A 23,106-nucleotide genomic window follows, 5' to 3' on the forward strand; every position below is an offset into this window, starting at 1 on the left:
TATATATTTGATAAAAACTAACAAATTTGGTCGCAAAGTTATACCTAAACAAATTAATTAGGAATCAAAGAATTTGATACATAAATGGATGGAAATAAACTTTGATTTTTTCAATTAAAAACGTGTCATAAATAATTTTCCAAAAAATTGAGGATACTGTATTAAATAATGTTTTATAAAATTTGGCAAAAAAATGTAAGAATATATTATGATATTTTTTTTTCATATTTATATAAACAACTTCAACTACCATTATTGTAATAAATTTAAATTTATAAATTTGTGAAAAATATCATGTTTGTGTAGTCGATTTTTTTTTTAAGTATTGTAACTTTCTTTTTTCAATTTGTTTATCACTAATAAAGTTGGAATAAACATAAATTAAAAAAAAAAACTAAAAATAAAATAAAGATATATATGTGTTTTTTTAGGCTAGAAGAGGTTTGAAGATGTTAGAAGACTTTGGTCCACATCTGCGCCAAAAAGAGGGCGCACGGACATTTTTAGGTCTGCAGTCTTCAAAAAAAAAACAGTCTATGATGGCTAATGTCTACGCGTGGTCTGCGCTGTTCAGACAAAGATGCCAAGAAGATTTGCAGACAAAATACAAACACCACCTTGGTCTCCACTCTTGTTTTCTTCCTTCCGAATGCACCACCATACATGAGTCATCCATTAAGCTAACTGATATACCACGACAGACCACCACTCTTGACGTTCACTCATGGGACATCTCTATCCCACCACCGCTTCGATCTTCAATCCTCTTCTCCATACAGTTCTTCATACTACTGCACAATATATTCTTCTTTTTTTCTATATCTGTCTCGAAATTTAGAAGCCATTAGCTTTGAATTAGGTTGTTATGTGCTTGCCATAGTCTTCAAGAATTGTGCGTGATTTTCCTTGGTTCAAGGTAGAATATTCACACATTTTCTAAACTAAAAATTAACCTCCATCTATTTGAAACCCATCTTCAATTAAATAACAATTTTGGGTTGAAGAAGAATTCGGTTGATGGTGTGTACATCTGTGGCAATGGCATCATAAATATCCTTATTTGATCTCTCTTCTTTTTACATGGTTGATTCTAAAGACTCCTTGCTTCCTCCTCTGCCTCATTCTCTATTTTTCAGATTTCTCTCCTATCTCCAATTGTTTAAGGCTTTCTCAACGTAATTTTTTTTGGAGTCTATTAGGTTTTCCAGAAAAAAAACAACACATGAGGTATCTCACAACAAAGAACACATGATATGAGGTTTTGCATTTTGCCATCATATTTATATTCTTTCTTGGTGACCTTTTAATGTCTTTAAGTCAGCAAACTATCAAAAATCTGAACGAAAATCATCCACCACTTGTTTGGTGGGTTTTTTTTTTCTTTTATACCTTTTGTGATTAATGTTATTAATATTCCCCGTTTAAGTTTTCTCAAATAGATTATGATGTTAGATATACTTGCCACGCCTATTCCTTCCAACACCTGGAACCACCATGCTCCTTATCAACAATTGAACATGTTGACATCAACTATAAAGATACTACCTTATCACTACAGTTGTTCATTTCTCCCTTATTTTCTCCATTTTACTGTTGTTGGTTTGTGGTGGTTATGTTTTTAACGGATATGAATGCCCTTTTTCCTTTGAAACATATAGTCATCGCTAATTTGATCGAATTTACTTTATCTTGCTTTTTGTTATTGCATAATTACATTTTTGGTTAATTTTGTTGTACTTGGAACTCCAGGGACCAGGACGGGAACTAGAATTGGAATTTGGATTGAAAAATTGAGGTAAAAAATTGAAATAAGATTATGTCAATTTCAGTATTGGATGCAATAATTAAAACATGTCTTGAGTTGAGTTGAGTAACATTGTTAACTCTGCATTTGCAATTTTACTAGAAAATAAATGTAGAGATTCATCGTCATTGTAAGAATATTAAAAAAAGAAGACTAAAATTTTATGTTTTTCTATCATAACGTATGTTGTCAAGTAATCACTAAAATTAATGACACATTGAAACAGATATCATCGTGTAACGATACATAGATGGTTGACAACATAATTCCTAGTTCGTAATCTCCTTTTTGATGCAATAAGACAAATGATAAGTTTGATGGTGAGAAAACATTTTCATGTCTGAAAGTTAGGACATTAACCAAACCAATTATGTTTCAACCCTTTTATTAGTTATGCGATGTGTTTGTTGAAGGAATAGTGGAGGTGTTGGATAAAGATTATACTCTCTTTTGATTAGGGATTTCAATTAGGTAGAGACAAAATGTTGCACTTATGTTGGCACGAAGATTAGAACCCGTAAATCGATAAATTGCACTTTTACTTTCTTACCTATAACAGCAATCTACTTTCAGTGGTTTCTTCTCCTAATTTCTACTTTACCTAAAATCCTACGCTAATTGTAAGCATGGCCTTTATACATTTCTAGTATATATATATATATATATATATATATATATATATATATATATATATATATATATATATATATATATATATATATATATATATATATATATATATATATATATATATATTGAAAGTTTGTGACGATCGGATACACTTCAAGTAAAACAAACAAGAAGAAAGTTACCAAGCAATTAACAAACAGAAAAGTAAATAACACATATGATTCACCAAATTCTCTTTCACCAAAAAAGAAGTTGTCACAAAAACAGTCACAAAGACGATTACAACACCAAACCGTAGGTTACATTAGGGTTTCACCCTAATGTTTAATATATATACTAATTTATACAAGTATATCCCTTAATTAAAGGAATTGTATCTAATCTATATTAAGAACCAATCCTTATCACTAAGATATCGGTCTGCTATTTATTCTATACCTATCTGTATCATTACCTAATATACAAAATATTTCATAGAATAACTATCTTCACGCTGACGCTGATGAACTTGATACGTTGACGTTGATAGTAATGTACACACTGACGGTAACAGATAGCGTGTAGAGTGTTTGACTCATTAGATCATAAGGTGTGACCTTACGATCTCCCCTATATGATGATGTCAAAACTAATCTTCTTCTTCAAAGTCATCACAAGAACCATTGTAGAACTTGTCAGCTTCTTTTCAAGATCTCAGGCTTAACCCATCTAAATTCATCAATTTGAAGCTCTTCCAATCTTTTTCTACTTAGCTCCAGAGATATCAGAACACGATATCCTCTTTCCAATTCAAAATGACTAAGTCCTTCAAAGTGAAGATGAAACAAATGTTCTGTAACATCCCAACCGTCAGGTATTATTAATATTTTTCCTTTTAGACTTCACGTTGAAGGTCTACTCGACGAGTTGGCGCTATGACTCGTCGAGTAGCAACGGGCCAGGATACGTCAATTAATGAGTGACTCGTCGAGTCGGCATGGGATTCGACGAGTAGGAGCTGGCAGTGGAAACCCTAATTTTCAAAGTTTTTGCACCCTATATATTGGACCAATAGCGCCTCCCACTGTCCTCTATCACCCTCTTGAGACCCAGAAACCCTAATTGCTGTGAGTGAGAGCTTGGAGAGTGTTTTGGAGCTTTGGGGAGTAACTTTTGTGATGGAAACTTGTAGATCAAGAGGCTAGCATCAAGATTTTCGTGTGGATCCAGAGTCTACTTCAGTTTGGGCACGTTTTGGAGGTAACTAACTGTTACCTTAACCTCTTTTTCTTCTAGAATTATTCATATGTGAAAACTAGGGCTTTCTTTAGTTATTCATGAAGGGATTTTGGTATGAGAGCTAGATCTGAAGTTGAAACTTCAGATCTGAACCTCTTTTGAGTCCTAAGTCCATAAAGTTTCCAGCTTTTGCAAGGATGAGACTCTCCTATGGTGTAAAGCTCCATTAGAAGCTTAGATTGGTCATTTAGAGCCTTTAGGGCCTTGCATGTGTGTAAAGTTTGCAACTTTACGTGTTAAACTGCCTTAGAAGCTTGGATCTGTAATCTGGAACCTTGGCATGGCTTAAAAAGTGTCTGCATGGACGAAGGTCTGCAAGGACTCGACGAGTTGCATAGTCAACTCGGCGAGTCATATGAAGATGGTCGTGAACGAGTCGAGTTGATGAACAAACTCGGCAAGTCCGTTGAAGATTGCCTTGAACTCGACGAGTCGTTCGAAGACTCGGCGAGTCCGCTAGGGTTTCTCCTAATTCTTGGACACGTATGAACTCGGCGAGTTAAAGGGGAACTCGACGAGCCAATCAAGGATTTCACGACTTCTCGAGTTCAGGAAGGACTCGACGAGTCGGTGAACTGCACTCGACGAGTCAAGTCAACATGGACTGTTGACTTTGACTGTGGACTTTGACTTTGACCAACAGTTGACCAGTTCACTTCTGAGGGTATTCTGGTAATTTGGAGATTTATGAAAAAGGGTTTTATGGTAACTATAGGTGGTGGAGTTCATGTTGGTGATCCGGGAGTTGAGCTTTCTAGTTTCAGACGACAGTTGCAAGGTGAGTTATCCTCACTATACTAAGGGGTCTAAGGCACCAAGGCCGGCCGATTAGATATGTTATTCTAGCAGTGTTAGATTTTAAGTATAAGTTAGTGTTGCATGCTAGTAGTTATGTCAGTTAGGTAGACATGTAGGACTACCTGTGATGTTATATGATTATTGCATGCTCAGTGGTTATGTGGTATATTATATGTTATGTGGGATGGGTTGAGGTTGTACTGCTCCGTGCGGTAGCCAACAGACCTTAGGAGCATTCCAGTTACGGGCTAAAGGGAGACTCATACTGTGGTCTCGGGAGCATTCCAGTTACGGGCTAAAGGGAGACTCGTACTGTGGGCTCGGGAGCATTCCAGTTACGGGCTAAAGGGAGACTCATACTGTGGGCTCAGGGGTAATCAAGTCTGTAAAGTTGGGGACCCATTACATGTTTTTCAGTTTGTTATGATATGTTTATATGGACTGTATGTGTATCGGTATTTTGGGGGAACTCACTAAGCTCTCGGGCTTACAGTTTCAGTTTATTGTTTCAGGTACATCAGGGGATCGCGGCAAGGCGAAGGCGTGATCGTGCAGCTCCTCATGTTTTGTCTATGTTTCTGGGAAAACTCTGATATTATACATTTTGAAAACAAAGTTGTAATGATTTTTAATGGTTTGAAATGTTTATAAAAGTTTAAATTGGTTTGAATTTTTGGGTGTTACAAGTTGGTATCAGAGCCTTGGTTTGAGTGAATTGGAGGAACATGCGTGTAACTCCAGTCTCAAATCAAGGAAAGGATTTTCAAAATAATTTCTTTAAAAAGGTTTTCAAAATAAGTAAAGGAGGATGCAGGATGTACGATAAGCCAGAGCCAATAAGTAGACCCCAAAATACCATACAAGTTATTTGATTATGAGATATATTAGAACAACATGTTAGTACTAGGCTAGGGATCTTTAGGAATTGCATGATAAAATTGCCTAATTACATGATGCCTGCTAGCCTAGGGTTTCCTTTATATGAGATTGACATCATTACTGTAGTTGCTTAGTGTATGCATCACGGTTATACGTAACCAAGATCTTATAGCCTGAGAATGTTTGATTTGGCCTTATGTTCTGTTCTTGTTTGATTGGGAGCTTAGGGTAGGATTGGATATTCGAAAGTCTATAGGGTCCAGCGTTATGTATGGCTAGCATACACTAGGGCTGCAGGGTTGGTGGAAGTTTCATGGATAGGTGGGTTGTGTGGGGCCGAGAGGCCAGTTAAGAGATATTTAGCAATCCTCTACGAGTGAGGACTGAGTGCTCGCTATGTTGTGTATTCAGTTAGGGAATTGTGGTGATGCTTGAGACAAATATGGGTAGGTGTGGAAGGTAGTAGGGGCCCATACTACCGAAAGCACAGGACCCATACGCGTGCCAAGTGAGTCACAATCCCTAGGGTTAATCGGGAGTTGGCTCCCAGTTATTTATATGGATTAACTGATAACTTGTGGTATGTTTCAGAATGGTGATGACGAGACGCTTTGTAGTTGGATCCGGTTCGGGATCAGGATCAGGGGACAGAGGCCAGGAGGGGCCAACAGCACCTGAGCCAATGGTGCAGATGGGTACAGAGGAGTTGGATACCAGGATTCGAGAGATCCTGCATGAGGAGGTTGTTGCTGCGTTCCGGGCATAGTTACCAGAGATGTTTGGGTCGATTAAGACCGCCATGGTGGAGTACTTTGATGAGCGCTATGCAGCCCTTGAGGAGACAGCCGCCGCGGTAGCTGCATCAGCTGTATCAGCGGCAGGGGGGGGGGAGTTGGTAGGGGCTTCCAGTACAGGGACTTCGATAACACGAAGCCCCCTACTTTTGATGGGACGCAGGATACCATCAAGGCTGTGAGATGGATTTCAGATGTGGAGGGGTGTTTCTTCACCTGCTCGTGTCCTGCTGACCAGAAGGTCAAGTGTGCTCTGAACCTGCTTAGGTATGGGGCCAAGGACTGGTGGAGACTTGCGACTGGGTCGTACACTGATGATTAGAGAGCTGCTGTTACTTGGGAGCAGTTCAGGGACATGTTCTGCGCCCGTTACATTCCGTGGGTTGAGCGGGAGCGTTTGGCACAGGAGTTTTTGAGTTTGAGACAGGATGGGGAGTCGGTGACGGAGATCACCCGTATGTTCACTGAGAGGGAGATGTTTTGCCCGGAGTTTGCTTCAGAGCAGGCTCAGATGACCCGTTATCTGAGCATGCTCAAGACAGATATCCGTCAGTTTGTGTCCACCCAGCGATGTGATACTCTTCTAGAGTTGCAGGAGGCCGCCAGACGGCGTGAGTTAAAGATTGAGCTGTAGTTGAGGGAGCAGCGGCAGGCCCCGACACAGTCTCAGCCGGCGCCGAAGCGGTCTAAGACCTCTGATACTAGGACCGGGGGCCAGCGAGCCGCACTTGTGGGAAGTATGGCAAGGGTCATTCTGGTGTGTGTCGAGCTGATAGTGGGTGCCACAGGTGTGGCAAGACGGGGCATTACGTAAAGGACTGCTGCCAGGCAGTCCCGATTCATGGTATGAGGTTATGTTATCACTGTGATCAGGTTGGCCACATTAAGGCCAACTGTCCGTTGCTAGCCGCCAAGTCAGCGCATGCTCCAGCACCGACTACCTTGAGGATCACGGATGGGAGACCAGTCAGGGCAGAGCCTCCGAAGGCTCAGGGTCGTGCTTTCCAGTTGAACGCAGAGGAGGCCAGGGCAGCACCAGATGTGGTTGCTGGTATGTTTCTATCCTTTATCTTATTTTCTATATATGCTGTATACTTATCTGTTGTACCTGTGATTAGGTATGTTTTTAGTGAACTCTTTGCCTGCTTTGGTCTTATTTGACTCGGGCGCGAGTCGGTCCTTCGTATCTGAATCATTTAGTAGGGAGTTCAGTGTTCCAGTAGGCGAGTTAGAGTGTCCGTTGCGGGTGTCTATCGCCAACGAACACGGGGTTTCTGCTTCTTCAGTTTATCGAGCGTGTGATTTGGAGATTTTCGGGGTGTCCTTTCCGATAGATTTGATTCCAATCCCCATGGGGGAGGTGTTCGTGATTGTAGGCATGGATTGGCTTAGCCGGTTCGGTGCTATGATTGATTGCGAGGGCCAGCGAGTGGTAGTTCGAACCCCAAGTGGGGGAGAACTGATTGTATATGGCGAGGGCACCAGAGTGGGGTCAGGGTTTTGTTCAGCTGCCAGGGCTCGGCAGTACATTCAGCACGGGTTTGCGGGTTATCTAGCGTATGTGGTAGATACGCGGGTCAGGGATCAGATTTCGGTTTCCGATGTATCGGTGGTCAGGGAATCTGCAGATGTGTTTCCGGAGGAGTTGCCAAGGATACCTCCGGAGAGACAGGTCGAGTTCAGGATCGACCTGGTGCCAGGTGCGGCCCCAATCGCTAAGGCGTCGTACCGATTGGCACCGCCAGAGATGCAGGAGCTGTCGTCACAGCTACAGGAACTGCTAGGCAAGCAGTTCATTCGTCCGAGCAGTTCTCCATGGGGAGCACCGATTCTTTTTGTCCGGTTCGCACCGGATGTGCATTGACTACCGGGAGTTGAATAAATTAACGGTGAAGAACCGTTACCCACTCCCGAGGGTAGACGATCTCTTCGATCAGTTGCAGGGTGCATCTTGGTTTTCCAAGATAGACTTGAGGTCTGGGTATCATCAGGTCAGGGTCAGAGAGGAGGACGTGGAAAAGACTGCGTTCCGAAACTCGTTATAGAACTTACGAGTTCGTGGTGATGCCGTTTGGGCTCACCAACGCGCCAACGATGTTCATGGACCTGATGAATCGGGTCTGTAGACCGATGCTCGATCGCTCGGTCATAGTGTTTATAGATGATATCTTGGTGTATTCCAAGACCCGAGAGCAGCATGAGGAGCATCTGCGGGAGTTGTTGGGAGTTCTGAGACGAGAACGGCTGTACGCCAAGTTCTCGAAGTGTGAGTTTTGGCTACGAGAGGTCCAATTCCTCGGACATCTCATTAACCAAAAGGGGATTTTGGTCAATCCGGCCAAAATCGAGGCGGTTATGCAGTGGGAGGTTCCGAAATCTCCCTCAGACATCAGGAGATTTTTGGGATTGGCAGGGTACTACCGGAGATTCATACAGAACTTCTCCAAGATTGCGGTACCCCTCACTCGTCTGAAGAGGAAGGGGGTGGATTTCCGGTGGGGCCCTGAGCAGCAGAGGGCGTTTGAGACCCTCCCACAGCGGTTGTGCGAGGCCCCAGTCTTGACACTCCCGGAGGGAGTTGAGGATTTTGTGGTGTTCTGTGATGCATCCATCATAGGGTTAGGGGCGGTCCTCATGTAGAAAGGACGAGTGATAGCTTATGTGTCGCGACAATTGAAGCCGCATGAGACAAGATACCCTACGCATGACTTGGAGTTGGGGGCGGTGGTATTCGCCCTCAAGATATGGAGACATTACCTTTACGGGGTCCGTTGTACCATTTACACTGATCACCAGAGCTTGAGACATATCATGGATCAGCCGAACCTGAACATGAGGCAGCGCAGGTGGCTGGATGTAGTCAAGGACTACGATTGCGAGATCCTTTACCACCCTGGTAAAGCGAACGTGGTTGCGGATGCTTTGAGCCGCAAGTCAGGTGGGTCTTCCACCCCAGCGGTATGTATGAGGATAGCAGTGGACTCCCCGCTTGTGAGTCTGATCAGAGATGCCCAGGTTGAGGGCATGCGACCAGAGAGTTGGAAGCTGGAGAGGATCAAGGGTGAGAATACACGATTTGAGCAGGATAGTCGGGGATTATTGACCCGATGCGGTCGGGTTTGGGTTCTGATGTCTGGCGGGGTTAGGCAGACGGTTATGGAGGAGGCTCATAAGTCTCATTTCTCTATTCACCCGGGGGCCACCAAGATGTTTCGGGATTTGAGTTTGAGCTATTGGTGACCGTGCATGAAGCGAGAAATCGCTTGGTACGTCGAGAGGTGCTTGACCTGTAGGATGGTCAAGGCTGAGCATCAGAGGCCGCATGGCAAGATGCAGCCCCTGGAGATCCCCATGTGGAAATGGGAATAGATCACGATGGATTTTATTACCAAGTTGCCGAGGACGGCAAAGGGGTTTGATGCTATATGGGTCATCGTGGATCGATTGACCAAGATTGCCCATTTCTTGGCCATACGGGAGAGCTCATCGGCCGAGAAATTGGCCGACATGTACGTTCGCGAGATCGTGTCTCGCCATGGGGTTCCTGTTTCCATTGTCTTTGATCGGGATGTCAGTTTTACCTCCTGCTTCTGGCAGAAGTTTCACGAGGAGCTGGGCACACGGTTGCACTTCAGCACAGCCTTCCATCCGCAGACTGATGGTCAGAGCGAGCGGACAATTCAGACCCTCGAGGATATGTTGAGGGCGTGTATCATCGATTTCGGTGGGAGCTGGGATTCCCACCTACCGCTTGCAGAGTTCGCCTATAACAACAGCTATCATTCCAGCATTGGCCCCCCGCCATTCGAGCTGTTGTATGGGCGGAGATGTCACACCCCAGTTTTTTGGGGTGAGGTTGGTCGCAGGGTAATGGGTCGGACGGAGGTGGTCTTGCAGAATACCGAGAAGATTTAGCAGGTTAGACAGCGGCTGCAGACCGCTCAGAGTCGGCAGAAGAGTTACGCTAACCGACGCCGATCTGAGTTAGAGTTTAAGGTCGGTGACATGGTACTCCTGAAGGTCTCGCCCTGGAAGAGTGTGATCCGCTTCAGGAAGAGGGGAAAATTGGGTCCCCGATATATTGGGCCGTTCAGGATCATTGCCAGGGTTGGCAAGGTGGCTTACAGACTAGAGCTGCCAGAGGAGCTTAGTCGGATCCACAGTACCTTCCACGTTTCACAGTTGCGAAAGTGCATTGTGGACCCGGAGGCCGTGGTGCCACTGGATGACATTCAGGTTGATGAGCGCCTGAATTATATTGAGAGGCCGATTGCCGTTTTGGAAAGAAAAGTGAAAGTCCTGCGCAACAAGGAGGTTCCGTTGGTAAAGATACAATGGTAGCATCGGAGGGGATCCGAGTGGACATGGGAGTCGGAGGCTGAGATGCGGGAGCATTACCCGGAGTTATTCGCTACAGCTGACTTCGAGGATGAAGTCTAAGTCAAATGGGGGAGAATTGTAACATCCCAACTGTCAGGTATTATTAATATTTTTCCTTTTAGACTTCACGTTTAAGGTCTACTCGACGAGTTGGCACTATGACTCGTCGAGTAGCAGCGGGCCAGGATACGTCAATTAATGAGTGACTCGTCGAGTCGGCATGGGACTCGACGAGTAGGAGTTGGCAGTGGAAACCCTAATTTTCAGGGTTTTTGCACCCTATATATTGGACCAATAGCGCCTCCCACTGTCCTATATCACCCTCTTGAGACCCAGAAACCGTAATTGCTGTGAGTGAGAGCTTGGAGAGTGTTTTGGAGCTTTGGGGAATGACTTTTGTGAAGGAAACTTGTAGATCAAGAGGCTAGCATCAAGATTTCCGTGTGGATCTAGAGTCTACTTCAGTTTGGGCACGTTTTGGAGGTAACTAACTGTTACCTTAACCTCTTTTTCTTCTAGAATCATTCATATGTGAAAACTAGGGCTTTCTTTAGTTATTCATGAAGGGATTTTGGTATGAGAGCTAGATCTGAAGTTGAAACTTCAGATCTGAACCTCTTTTGAGTCCTAAGTCCATAAAGTTTCCAGCTTTTGCAAGGATGAGACTCTCCTATGGTGTAAAGCTCCATTAGAAGCTTAGATTGGTCATTTAGAGCCTTTAGGGTCTTGCATGTGTGTAAAGTTTGCAACTTTACATGTTAAACATGCCTTAGAAGCTTGGATCTATAATCTGGAACCTTGGCATGGCTTAAAAAGTGTCTGCATGGATGAAGGTTTGCAAGGACTCGGCGAGTTGCATAGTCAACTCGGCAAGTCATATGAAGATGGTCGTGAACTCGTCGAGTTGATGAACAAACTCGGCGAGTCCGTTGAAGATTGCCTTGAACTGGGCGAGTCGTTCGAAGACTCGGCGAGTCGGTTAGGGTTTCTCCCAATTCTTGGACACGTATGAACTCGGCGAGTTAAAGGGGAACTCGACGAGCCAATCAAGGATTTCACGACTTCTCGAGTTCAGGAAGGACTCGACGAGTCGGTGAACTGCACTCAACGAGTCGAGTCAACATGGACTGTTGACTTTGACTGTGGATGATGAACCAATGAATCGAGTATTGAATTAATCAGAGTATGAATTCAAGTATGAATGCAAGATTGAACACCAGATGTAAATATGATCTAGTTTCAGCTTGATTTACGCTTTCGAATGTTTACAGAGAAAATAGACAGGTCTGTAAAAACTCTTATCTAACTCTAGTAAATAAACCCTATTTATAGGGAACCGAAAGCATACAAAAAATATACTAAGGCATTGACTCTAAAGCTTCGAATAAAAGCGCCCTAGTAAAATACATTACAAAACATTCGAAGAGTACAAAATATATTTCGACTAATTACAACAATTCGACCCTTACAATCTCCCCCTTTGTAATCATAGTCGAAGTCTTCAATTCGTAAGAAGTGTGATGGAATACACTAACACTCTTCGAATCTCCGTGTACCAGGAGATAATCTTCTTCAGCTCTTTCTTGTCTCCTTCATTGTTCTTCTTGCAATGATTCATACGAACAATCAAGTTTGTATACTGAGATGTTGAATATCTCTCTACTTCACTTGCTTGGAATAAGAACCGTTTAGCTTTTCCAGCTTTGTCTTTTCCTGCGAAGACCATTCCAAAAGGCTTCAGGCAAATTTCACCATCAGCATATTTCTTCAATTCCGCCTGAGTCTTCGTAGGAGCCATCAGTGCTTTTATTTCCATTCCTTTGGCAGTAGCTAATTCCACATCTGTTAGTGCCAAGCACTCATAATAGTTTTCGATAAAAATCTTGATGTGAGCAACTCCAAGCTTGAATTCATCTGGTTCAGTGTTTTGAAGGAATGAAAATGATTTGTCTTTTAGAAGTAATGCAACTTGTATAAGATCATACAAGTTCATCAATGGAAAATCAGCAACAGTGAATTCGCAAATATTTCCATTTGCCCTGGCAACCACATACTTAACATCCTGGACTGTGTTTTCGAAAATCACATCCTTTTTCATACTTATGACCTTCTTGATTTTTATTAAAGACCAAACTTCCTCAGGGGCTTTTCCAAGAACTGCATGAAAACGAATTTTCATGTGTGTACCCTTATCCTTATTTTTAAAATTCCCTTCTGCTTTGAACTGAGGCATGATAAACATCATTTCGTTTATGGGAAAATCCAGCTGGCTTGCATCAGTATTCGTGACCAAATAACTCTGCTTTGGTTTCTTCTCGAATGTATACATGTGATTAAAAGCAACCTTGGCCTCAATTGTTTCGTAATTATAGTGTTTAGCTGGATCACCTTTATCCATTCCCTTCAGATCACTAGCACGCTGAGTCATAATGCTTTGAATAATCCTCAGTTTTTCAAGTTCAGCTTCTGCTTCAGCCTTCTTTTCCTCTTTCGACTTTTCCACTACAATTGATTTCCCTTTATCTTTCAAGGCTGGATTGAAAATTGTCTCTTTTGGATTCGAACCACTCCCACCAGTTTCTGAAGATTTACCAATAACAATTCCTTCCGAAATTGGTCTTGCAATTGGCATTGTTGTTACAACAGTTGAAGTAACCAGTTCAGCAGAAACTATTACTGGTTTTGTTGTTGGGATTTTTGAAGAAAAAACTTTTCCCACAACTTTCGCATCCTCGCCACTAGCCTTCGACTCAGTAGTTTTTCTTTCTCCCCCTTGCACCCCTGTGAAAACAGGTGGGGCATTTGTTGTTGGAAGAAGGCTTGAGATGCGAAAGAGAGGAGCAAGTTGCTTATTGAGAATGACTTCGAATTGGATAAACTTCTGGCATAAAAATTCAGGAGTAATCAATGGAGAAGAAACCGGCCTATTATAAATCTCTTTTAACTCCTTAAGCAACTTAAGCACTTCCTCAAAGCTTGCACTTTCGGATGTTGAAAGTTGAGTTATTTGAGGACTGAAACTTTCATACAATTTAACAAATCGTGTGACTGTTTTGATTTAAGGATGCATAATCTTGTTGAACAGTGACAATTTCTTTTTGCATATCTTCACAAAGTTCGTGAATCTGCAAATTTACATCCTCCCTGAACTTCTTCACTTCTTGCACAAAAAGAACATGCCTTTCCTTTGCGACATTCTTCAAATTTTTCACATCACTGGTAAACATTGAATTTTGAGATTTGATCCGAAGTTCATTATTTTGATCATTATAATCAACCTTCTCCAGAATTCGAGACTCAGAGTCAGTAATCATTCCAGATACTTTGCTAACCACTCTGGCTTCGAGCATTTTCAATAGTGAATCAACCTCCAAACTAGAAACAGATGAACCACCCCCTAGATCTGCTTGAGATTGAATTATTGAATTCAATTTCTGATTCAGAATTTTGAACTGCTTCATGGTCATCAACATATGATCGGGAAACTATTCTTCTTCTTCATGAAATTCCAATTCATCAAACATACCACCAAACCCCTCATTATCAGTCTCTGTCTCCATAAAAACAGTTTCTTGAACAGGTGAAGTTGGTTTGGGTGGCTCAGTAGATTATGAAGAAAAAATAGAAGTAAAAGGTTGATCAAGAATGTGTTGGAATGTTGGGAAATCTGTGGTTGGAGTAAGAGGAGTAGTGGATAATGGTAAAGAAATAAAAGGAGCAGAAGTAACGTGACCTTGAGCTTCATTTTTCTAACCTCCTTCACCCATATCGACATTTGCATCTGTATCAGATACGTGTGCAGGGATGCCTGAAGTTCGAACCGCCTCTAAAACTGATTTGGCAATCGAATCTTCGGGTGGTATGACGACTGTCTTCTCAGGAGTGGAACTTTCTGTGAGATGAGTGAACTCTGGGGTTTCTGGAATTCTTTCATCATCATCTTCTGTTGACTCAGTAGAAATCACGAGTTTTCGACTCTTCTTCTTCTTCTTCTTTGACAAACGTCTGGCCATATCCTCAGCCCTTCGTTTCTTGGATACTGGAGAAATAGGTGCTGACACTTCTCGAATTAACATACCTTGATGAGTGATTTGAGGTTTTCGAACCACTTTGTATGTAGGAGACTTGCTTTTGTGAGTGGACTTCATTTTGATTCTTCGAAACATTCCAGTCTTCGAAGGAATGATTACATTCTCTTGTGATTCTTCAAGAATAGGCTCAATCACTTGAGTCTCAGCAACAGATACTTCAACGGTTTCAGACTTCTTCTTTGGAGATTTCGAAGATTTTGACTCAGTTTCATTCTTCTTCGTCTTCTTGGATTTCGTATCATCTCTATCCAAGAGTATGCCAGTCTCGATTGAAGAATCAATAGTCTTCAAATATGCCACCAAGACAGAGTTCGAAGGATCAACTCTTTTAAGCATAGCATCTGGAATACGAGCAACTGATGGAAAAACTTCAGCATTATCTGTGACATCCTTCGGATAGTGGTATGATTGAAAAACTGCTTTGTCTTCATCATTGGGTACCAAAATCCCTTCCTTATTGTAAAAGTATTGCAAAATCAAACTCCAGTATCTTGCACACGAAATACCAATAATAGCATTCGTGTGTTCTACACCTTTTTGAAATTCCTTCCACAACTGTGTAGAATAATCCACTTGAAGATCATAATAAATGCCAGCAACCATGGCATAAACCTCCATTCTTCCTTTATCAAGACCAGTAGATCTCCCAGTCAAACATCATAGAAAAATACCAAATAAGAAATTCCACAGGCGTGGAAGACCAGACTTCTTAAAATCCCTAATCTTGGACAATGGTGGCTGATATACCATTTCATTAAACATGTGAACAATTTGTGGAAAAGTAAATGAAACATATGGAGGCGAATTCGGAATATCAAGAATTTGGCAGAAGAGTTTCTTGGATAGCCTGACCTTTTTGTCGTTCACCAGATGAAAAGTAATCGTATCAGATGCTTTGTTGTAAGTCGCAGTTGATCCTGCTTGAGAAAGCCAGGACAATGGAACAGATAAAGAATTGAACATCGCCTTAGCCAAAACAGAGTTCTTCAAGGCAACTATTAGCATCTTCAATTCTTCCGGGTACTGAGAAACTTCACCCTCCAAGTAATAGTTTGTTGCTTGAATCTTCATTATTGGTAATGAAGAGGCATCTTTAGTGGTATGAGAATCAATATGAGTAGAAGTCGCCATTGTTAGGGTTTGAAGATAATAATGAACAGAGAATTTGTGAAATTTGCTTTTTGATCGCGTAAACTGACAATGAACCCTTGAATCCCCTTTTATATGTAACCCTGAAGTTTGAATTTGAAGCGGGATGTGTATTTAATGATATCCGACGTGGCACCTTGAAAGTCGGACCATTACTGAGGAAAAGTAGCCATGCGTTAAAAAGTAGCTGTCACATCACCTTTAAAACCGAACAGAATACCATACGTCATTTATAAACAGCCTGTCTTGTTATCCCCAAGAGTATTGTAACCGTCAGAACCCTTCGAATGGAAGCAAGGCTCTTTCACTTTTGGGATGAAAAGCGAAGTCGTACGCCAGAAGTTTGAAATCATCAGCCTGAGTTGGTATTACTCAGAGCCTCAAGGATTTTGTGAGTGCAGTGTTCCAAAGAATATAGACGAGAAACAAAAATAAGAAAAATATGGGATATTGTGATGTCAAACCATTGACACAAAAGCAGATAAAATCCCGGGCAAAGATTACTTCATTAATCATTAAGAGAAATGATCAATAGCTTGTGTGGGTTCCCGTGAATTACAATCGAATACTTGTTGACAAGTATCGAAGGGCTTCTTTTATAATGCTGCGTGGGTAGTTCAAAAATTTCGTTACATGTCATCCTAAACATAAGGTGAGAAATTGTAACATAAATTGCTTGTTTGACCAGTGTAGTCAGTGACAAGTTGGCTTTGATAAATTTTGAAATGACAAGGACATTCGAATGAAACTCACACGAAAATCTTATTCAAGAAAAAATTTGTGTGTTGGATCTTGTTGGGTAACAAACATCGTGGGTTTCGAATGTTTGATCAAGACCACTCATTCGAAATGAATATGATTTGGAGTTTCGAATTTTGATACAGAAACAAAAGTTTCGTGAAAATCTGGAACTTAGTTCCCCGTCAATTCCTTAAAAAGGTAATGAAAATTGAGTTTCACTTTCATCACGGTCTCATGATGTCAGATCATAAACACAGATTTTTGATATTTCTAAGTCTCGATGGGTTTGATTAGAGACCTCTTGGACATATGTCTTCGTGTGTGATCGTGTAAGAACTTTATGGATGAAAAAGATTGGTGTAAGACACGAAAAGTACCTCTGTTATGTTTGGACCAAACAGTAAACTCTTAACTCATTTTGAGAAGAGTCAGGTAGCTCAGAGACTAATGTGAATATAAGCCTGATTGGGAAGAAATTTTCGTATGAAATATTTCATTAAGGCTTTCGTACACACACATTGAGTCATTGGAGGCTTTGGACAACATGCAGCAGCATGCTTCTAGGGACAACTTAACTAGTTCAAATGATGAAAAATTTATCGATTCATACGAAAAATGTACCTGACCCTAGAACTTCAAGCATAAGCCACTCTGTGTCTTCAAGATTATCTGCAACAAAATACTAAAAAAAATAAGAATCAAAATATTTTTGTTGTTTTGAGTTTTCGAAAATAAAGACAGAACAAACGAAAATCTTTTTGTATTTTTGAATTTTCGAAAATAAATGACAAAACAAACGAAAATCTTTTTGGATTTTTGAATTTTCGAAAATTAAATGACAAAACAAAGGAAAATCTTTTTGGATTTTTGAATTTTCGAAAATTAAATGACAAAACAAACGAAATTTTTTTTGGATTTTTGAATTTTCGAAAATTAAATGACAAAACAAACGAAAATCTTTTTGGATTTTTGAATTTTCGAAAATAAAACAGTACTTGTTGCAAAAATGCGAAATTTTATCATCCCCTTATAAGTGACAAATGTACGAATTCGAAGGGGTCGAAGCGTTGACTATGAACAGTAACCTCTGAATCAACCCTTAAAATAAGTGACAAATTTACGAATTCGAAGGGGTCGAAGCGTTTACTATGAACAGTAACCTCTGAATGCTGACGGATATTGCTTTGTCTTTCATTCAACGCCTCTGAATCAGTCCTTATCATGCATCATTCTTCTTTTTCGCATGGAACAGAATTTCCATCAATCATTCCAAGTCCCTCTATAATTCTCACAAGAGATTTTTCATCGAAAGGTTTCGTGAAAATATCAGCTAACTGATCAGTTGTTTTCACGAAATATACTTCAATATTCCCATCCTCCACGTGATCCTTGATGAAATGATAACGAAGTGCTATATGTTTAGTCTTCGAATGCTGCACAGGATTATGACAAATTCTTATTGCACTTTGAGAATCACAATATAATGGAATCTTTTTCATATTTATTGCATAATCACGCAATTGAGTTTGGATCCATATTATTTGTGAAGTGCAAGCAGCAGCAGCCACATATTTTGCTTCAGCTGTTGAAATTGATACACATGTTTGCTTTTTCAACTGCCAGCTCACCAATTTACCATCATGAAATTGACATCCACCACTTGTGCTCTTTCGATCAAGATTACAACCACCCAGGTCTGCATCCGAATATGCTTGTACAAAGAACCTAGTGTTCGAAGGATACCACAATCCTAACGAAATTGTTCCTTTAAGATAACGAAATATATTCTTCACAGCAGTGAGATGTGGTTATCGTGGATTTGACTGACACCTAGCACAATTACATACAGAAAACATGATATCAGGTCTACTTGCTGTAAGATAAAGTAATGAACCAATCATGCTCCTGTAAAGAGTTAGGTCAACTGCAGGTTTATCTAACGAAGGTGTCAACTTTATGCCAGTTGCCATTGGAACTCGTAACTTTGTGCTATTCGTCAATCCAAACTTTTCAAGCAGATTCTTCGTATATTTCTCCAGATTAATAAAAATCCCTTCTCTGTTTTGACGAATATTCAAACCAAGAAAATTATTGATTTTTCCCATCATGCTCATTTCGAACTTACTTTTCATCAAATCTTCGAATTCTCTAGATAAAGCAGGGTCAGTTGAGCCAAAAATAATATCATCAACATAAATTTGAACATTCATTAAATGATTCCCAACTTTCTTTCGAAATAATGTGGGATCAACAGATCCTTGTTTAAGTTTAGATTTTTTCAAAAATGAAGTAAGAGTTGCGTACCATGCTCGTGGTGCTTGTTTCAAACCATAAACTGCCTTATCTAAAATATAAACATGATTTGGAAATTCTTCGTTAATAAAACGTGGGGGCTGTTCCACGTAAACAGTTTCTTCAAGCTCTCCATTTAGAAATGCACACTTCACGTCCATTTGATAAACATCAAAATCTTTGTGAGCTGCATAAGCCAGAAATATACGAACCGCCTCGAGTCTTGCGACAGGGGCAAAAGTTTCTTCATAGTCGATTCCTTCTTGTTGTGAATAACCTTTAATAACAAGTCTGACTTTGTTTCGAACAATATTTCCATCTTTGTCGGTTTTATTTTTGAAAATTCATTTTAACCCGACAATCGAAACATTTTCAGGTTTAGGAATTAATCTCCAAACCTTGTTTCGTTCAAATTCAGACAATTCAGATTGCATTGCAACAACCTAATCTGAGTGTTCCATTGCAATCTTAACTGTTTTTGGTTCAATTTTAGATATAAAAACATTGAACATACAAAATTCTTGATGAGTATTCAATACCTCATTCTTTGCGCGAATTTGAGCTCTTGTTAAAACTCCCTCTTGTGGATTCCCAATTACTTGATCCTTCGGATGATCTCTTGTCCACTTTTCCATTGGCGGATATGCTGGATCAAATTCCAACGGTGCATCTTCGTATATATCTTCATTTTCTGAAACTGCAATTGAACAAACATCATCTAAATCATCATTATTCTCAATGTTTTCTAAATGCTCCCCTTCAACATTATGCTCCCCCTCAACATTAGCATTCACTCTTCCATTCTCTCCCTCGAATGAATGCTCTTCCTCAACTAGAGTATTCGAATCCAATTGCTCCCCCTCCACTGGATTGTTTTGCATACTTTCACTTTTCTCTGGAGAAGTTGTTGTTGAATCATAAGTAAGCTTTGTGAGTTCAGAGATATGATTATCATTTGCATGTATTTCAGCATTAACAGCATGATTTGAAATTCCAAAAATTAAATCATAATCAACATCTAATGTTTGTGAAGATTCAGATACATCTTGTGTTTTTGTCAGAATAGGACGATTTTCAAACTGTGATGTTGTTTGTTTAATGTAGTAATCATCAAATGTAAGATTAAAAGTTTCTTCAACTCTTCGTGTTCTTTTGTTCAACACACGATATGCGACTGAATTATGAGAATATCCCAAGAAAATCCCTTCATCTGCTTTAGCTTGAAATTTCGTAAGATTGTACTTGAGATTCATAATGAAGCATCTGCATCCGAAAACATGAAAAAATTTGACGTTAGGTTTTCGATTGTTTGACTTTGACCAAGAGTTGACCAGTTGACTTCTGAGGGTATTCTGGTAATTTGGAGATTTATGAAAAAGGGTTTTATGGTAACTATAGGTGGTGGAGTTTGTGTTGGTGATCCGGGAGTTGAGCTTTCTAGTTTCAGACGACAGTTGCAAGGTGAGTTATCCTCACTATACTAAGGGGTCTAAGGCACCAAGGCCGGCCCATTGGATATGTTATTCTAGCAGTGTTAGATGTTGAGTATAAGTTAGTGTTGCATGCTAGTAGTCATGTCAGTTAGGTAGACCTGTAAGACTACCTGTGATGTTATATGATTATTGCATGCTCAGTGGTTATGTGGTATATTATATGTTATGTGGGATGGGTTGAGGTTGTACTGCTCCGTGCGGTAGCCAACAGACCTTAGGAGCATTCCAGTTACGGGCTAAAGGGAGACTCGTACTGTGGGCTCGGGAGCATTCCAGTTACGGGCTAAAGGGAGACTCATACTGTGGGCTCGAGAGCATTCCAGTTACGGGCTAAAGGGAGACTCGTACTGTGGGCTCAGGGGTAATCCAGTCTGTAAAGCTGGGGACCCATTACATGTTTTCAGTTTGTTATGATATGTTTATATGAACTGTATGTGTATCGGTATTTTTGGGGAACTCACTAAGCTCTCGGGCTTACAATTTCAGTTTATTGTTTCAGGTACATCAGGGGATCGCGGCAAGGTGAAGGCGTGATCGTGGAGCTCCTCATGTTTTGTCTATGTTTCTGGGAAAACTCTGATATTATACATTTTGAAAACAAAGTTGTAATGATTTTTAATGGTTTGAAATGTTTTTAAAAGTTTAAATTGGTTTGAATTTTTGGGTGTTACATGTTTAGTGGGAGCAGTAGGAAGGCAAAAGTGCGTTAAAACCGCATGTGATTTTGATTGTCAAAATCGAAAATGCCATGCTCTGGTTCTCAAATAAGCATGTACTGACTTGGTTCAACACCTGCTGTTAGCTCATTGTTCATGTACCTAGTGCCATAAGGAAGAAACAAATTTGTATTCTTGGACTGTATGGAAGCTCCAATTGTTCCTGAGGAGGATGGTCTAGATATGTAACACCCGATTCAAGGTACTTTTCATTTTTGACCTTGGTGTGTAAATATTTTGTAGATTAGGTCCCTACGGGGAAGTTTTGCCGTTTTTGGAAACCGAGGAGTACGTTGGACCCTATTTAAACAACATTTTGACCCATGACCCTCTCATTGTGTCAGCCTCCAATGCCTTTGAGTCCCATTTCGAAACCCTAGCCCTTCTTGAGGAGATTTGACCCTCTTGTGAGTGTTTTTAGTGTGCGTTGGTGAGATTTGAGGAAGAAGAGCTTGGAAGAAGGTTCCTTGATCAAAGGAGAACTTATCGATCCAGATTTCACACATCATTTCCAGCTTCATTGAGGTATAAAGCTTGGAACATACTCCTTGTTTGGTTAGATCTAGTCTTTATGAAGTTTTGGTCCTTTTTTGGTCCTATGATGAGATCTAGTGGGTTTCTTCCACTCCAGAAGTTAGGAGTTGCTTCTCTTGATGTTTTTGAGGTCCTTAGTCTATAAAGTTAGCACCTTTATGGTTGCGGATCAACCATGCATGTGTTTAGGTCCATTTGGTGAAAGTATAATGCTAAATGTAGTGTTTGGGTTCCTTTGAGCCACACAAAGGCTCCAAGTTCATGACTTTATGGATTAAGACGTTCCACAAGGATTAGATCTAAAGTTTGGACGTTTGGTTGCAAGTACTAAGAACTTAATGGGAAAAGTGCTTAATGGATGCGTACACTGGGTGTACGCAAGTGTACGTTGCGCGTACGCTGCCGAGTCCCAGATCCAGCACGCGACCTAAGATGCTGAGTGTACATCTGGTACGCTCAGTGTACCAGGCCTGGTCTCTGTACTTTATGGTTTGGGCCGTTTTTAGACTGTTAGGGGTTGTGAGCCTTATTGGGACACTAGCATTTCTGACTTTGGGCCATTATCAGGCTTTGGGCCTTCCTGGATTTGGGCCAAAAATGTGTTTTAGTCATCTTTGATGATTTCAGATCATATTGGGCTTTTGGAGCCATTGGATTGGGCCTCGGTTATTGAACCAAGTAAGGAAGGGGTAAAATGGTCTTTTAACCTATGAGTTGGACAAATGAAATAAATTCCTAGATATGGTTTATGGCCCAATTATTAGTTGGGGTTTAATTTGATTTATTAGTGTGGGGACTTTCTGGATCAGCAGTTCGAGCATTTATCTAATTTTCAGCAGTTTGAGGTGAGTCTCCTCAATGTGCTTCGTGGTTCGAAGGCACCAATGTCGGCCCATGATTTATTAGGATTAGGATGCTAGTTATTTGCATGACTTTTGCATGAGCAGTATGTGATATGCATAATAGTTGGGGTTCGATGCCAGGCGGGTCCTGATGAGTGTATTATATGCTATTTATCATAGCGATTCTTTCATGTATTTTATGTAATTGTATGAATGTTGGGCGGGGCCCGATGCCGGGCGGGGCTTGATGAATGTGATGGGGTGGGGACCATCTCATGTTACTGACAGATTTGTTCCGAGCGGGCTCGATGTCGGGCGGGGCCCGATGGTTGTGGGGCATGGCATTTTGTATTTTTCATATGTATGGTATGAGGTATTTTGGGGAACTCACTAAGCTTCCTGCTTACGGTATTCAGTTTATGTTTCAGGTACTTCTGGATCGAAGGGGAAGAGCTCAGGATGATCGCATCGCACACACCACGACCTCTGTTTATTTGATTATGTTATATTAAGAGCATTGATTGATATACTTTGACTTTCTTTTATGTTTTTATGAAAACGTTTTGGATGATGGTGTTATTATTATTAAAATGAAATTTTTGGTCTTAAATTTTTGGACGTTACAAATTGGTATCAAAGCCTTGGTTTAAGGGATTCATGCACAATCTCAAATGTGTCCGAACTC

Source organism: Lactuca virosa, chromosome 5 (genome assembly GCF_052849685.1).
Source record: "Lactuca virosa cultivar CGN04683 chromosome 5, Lactuca_virosa_CGN04683_v6, whole genome shotgun sequence".
NCBI classification, from domain to species: Eukaryota; Viridiplantae; Streptophyta; class Magnoliopsida; order Asterales; family Asteraceae; genus Lactuca; species Lactuca virosa.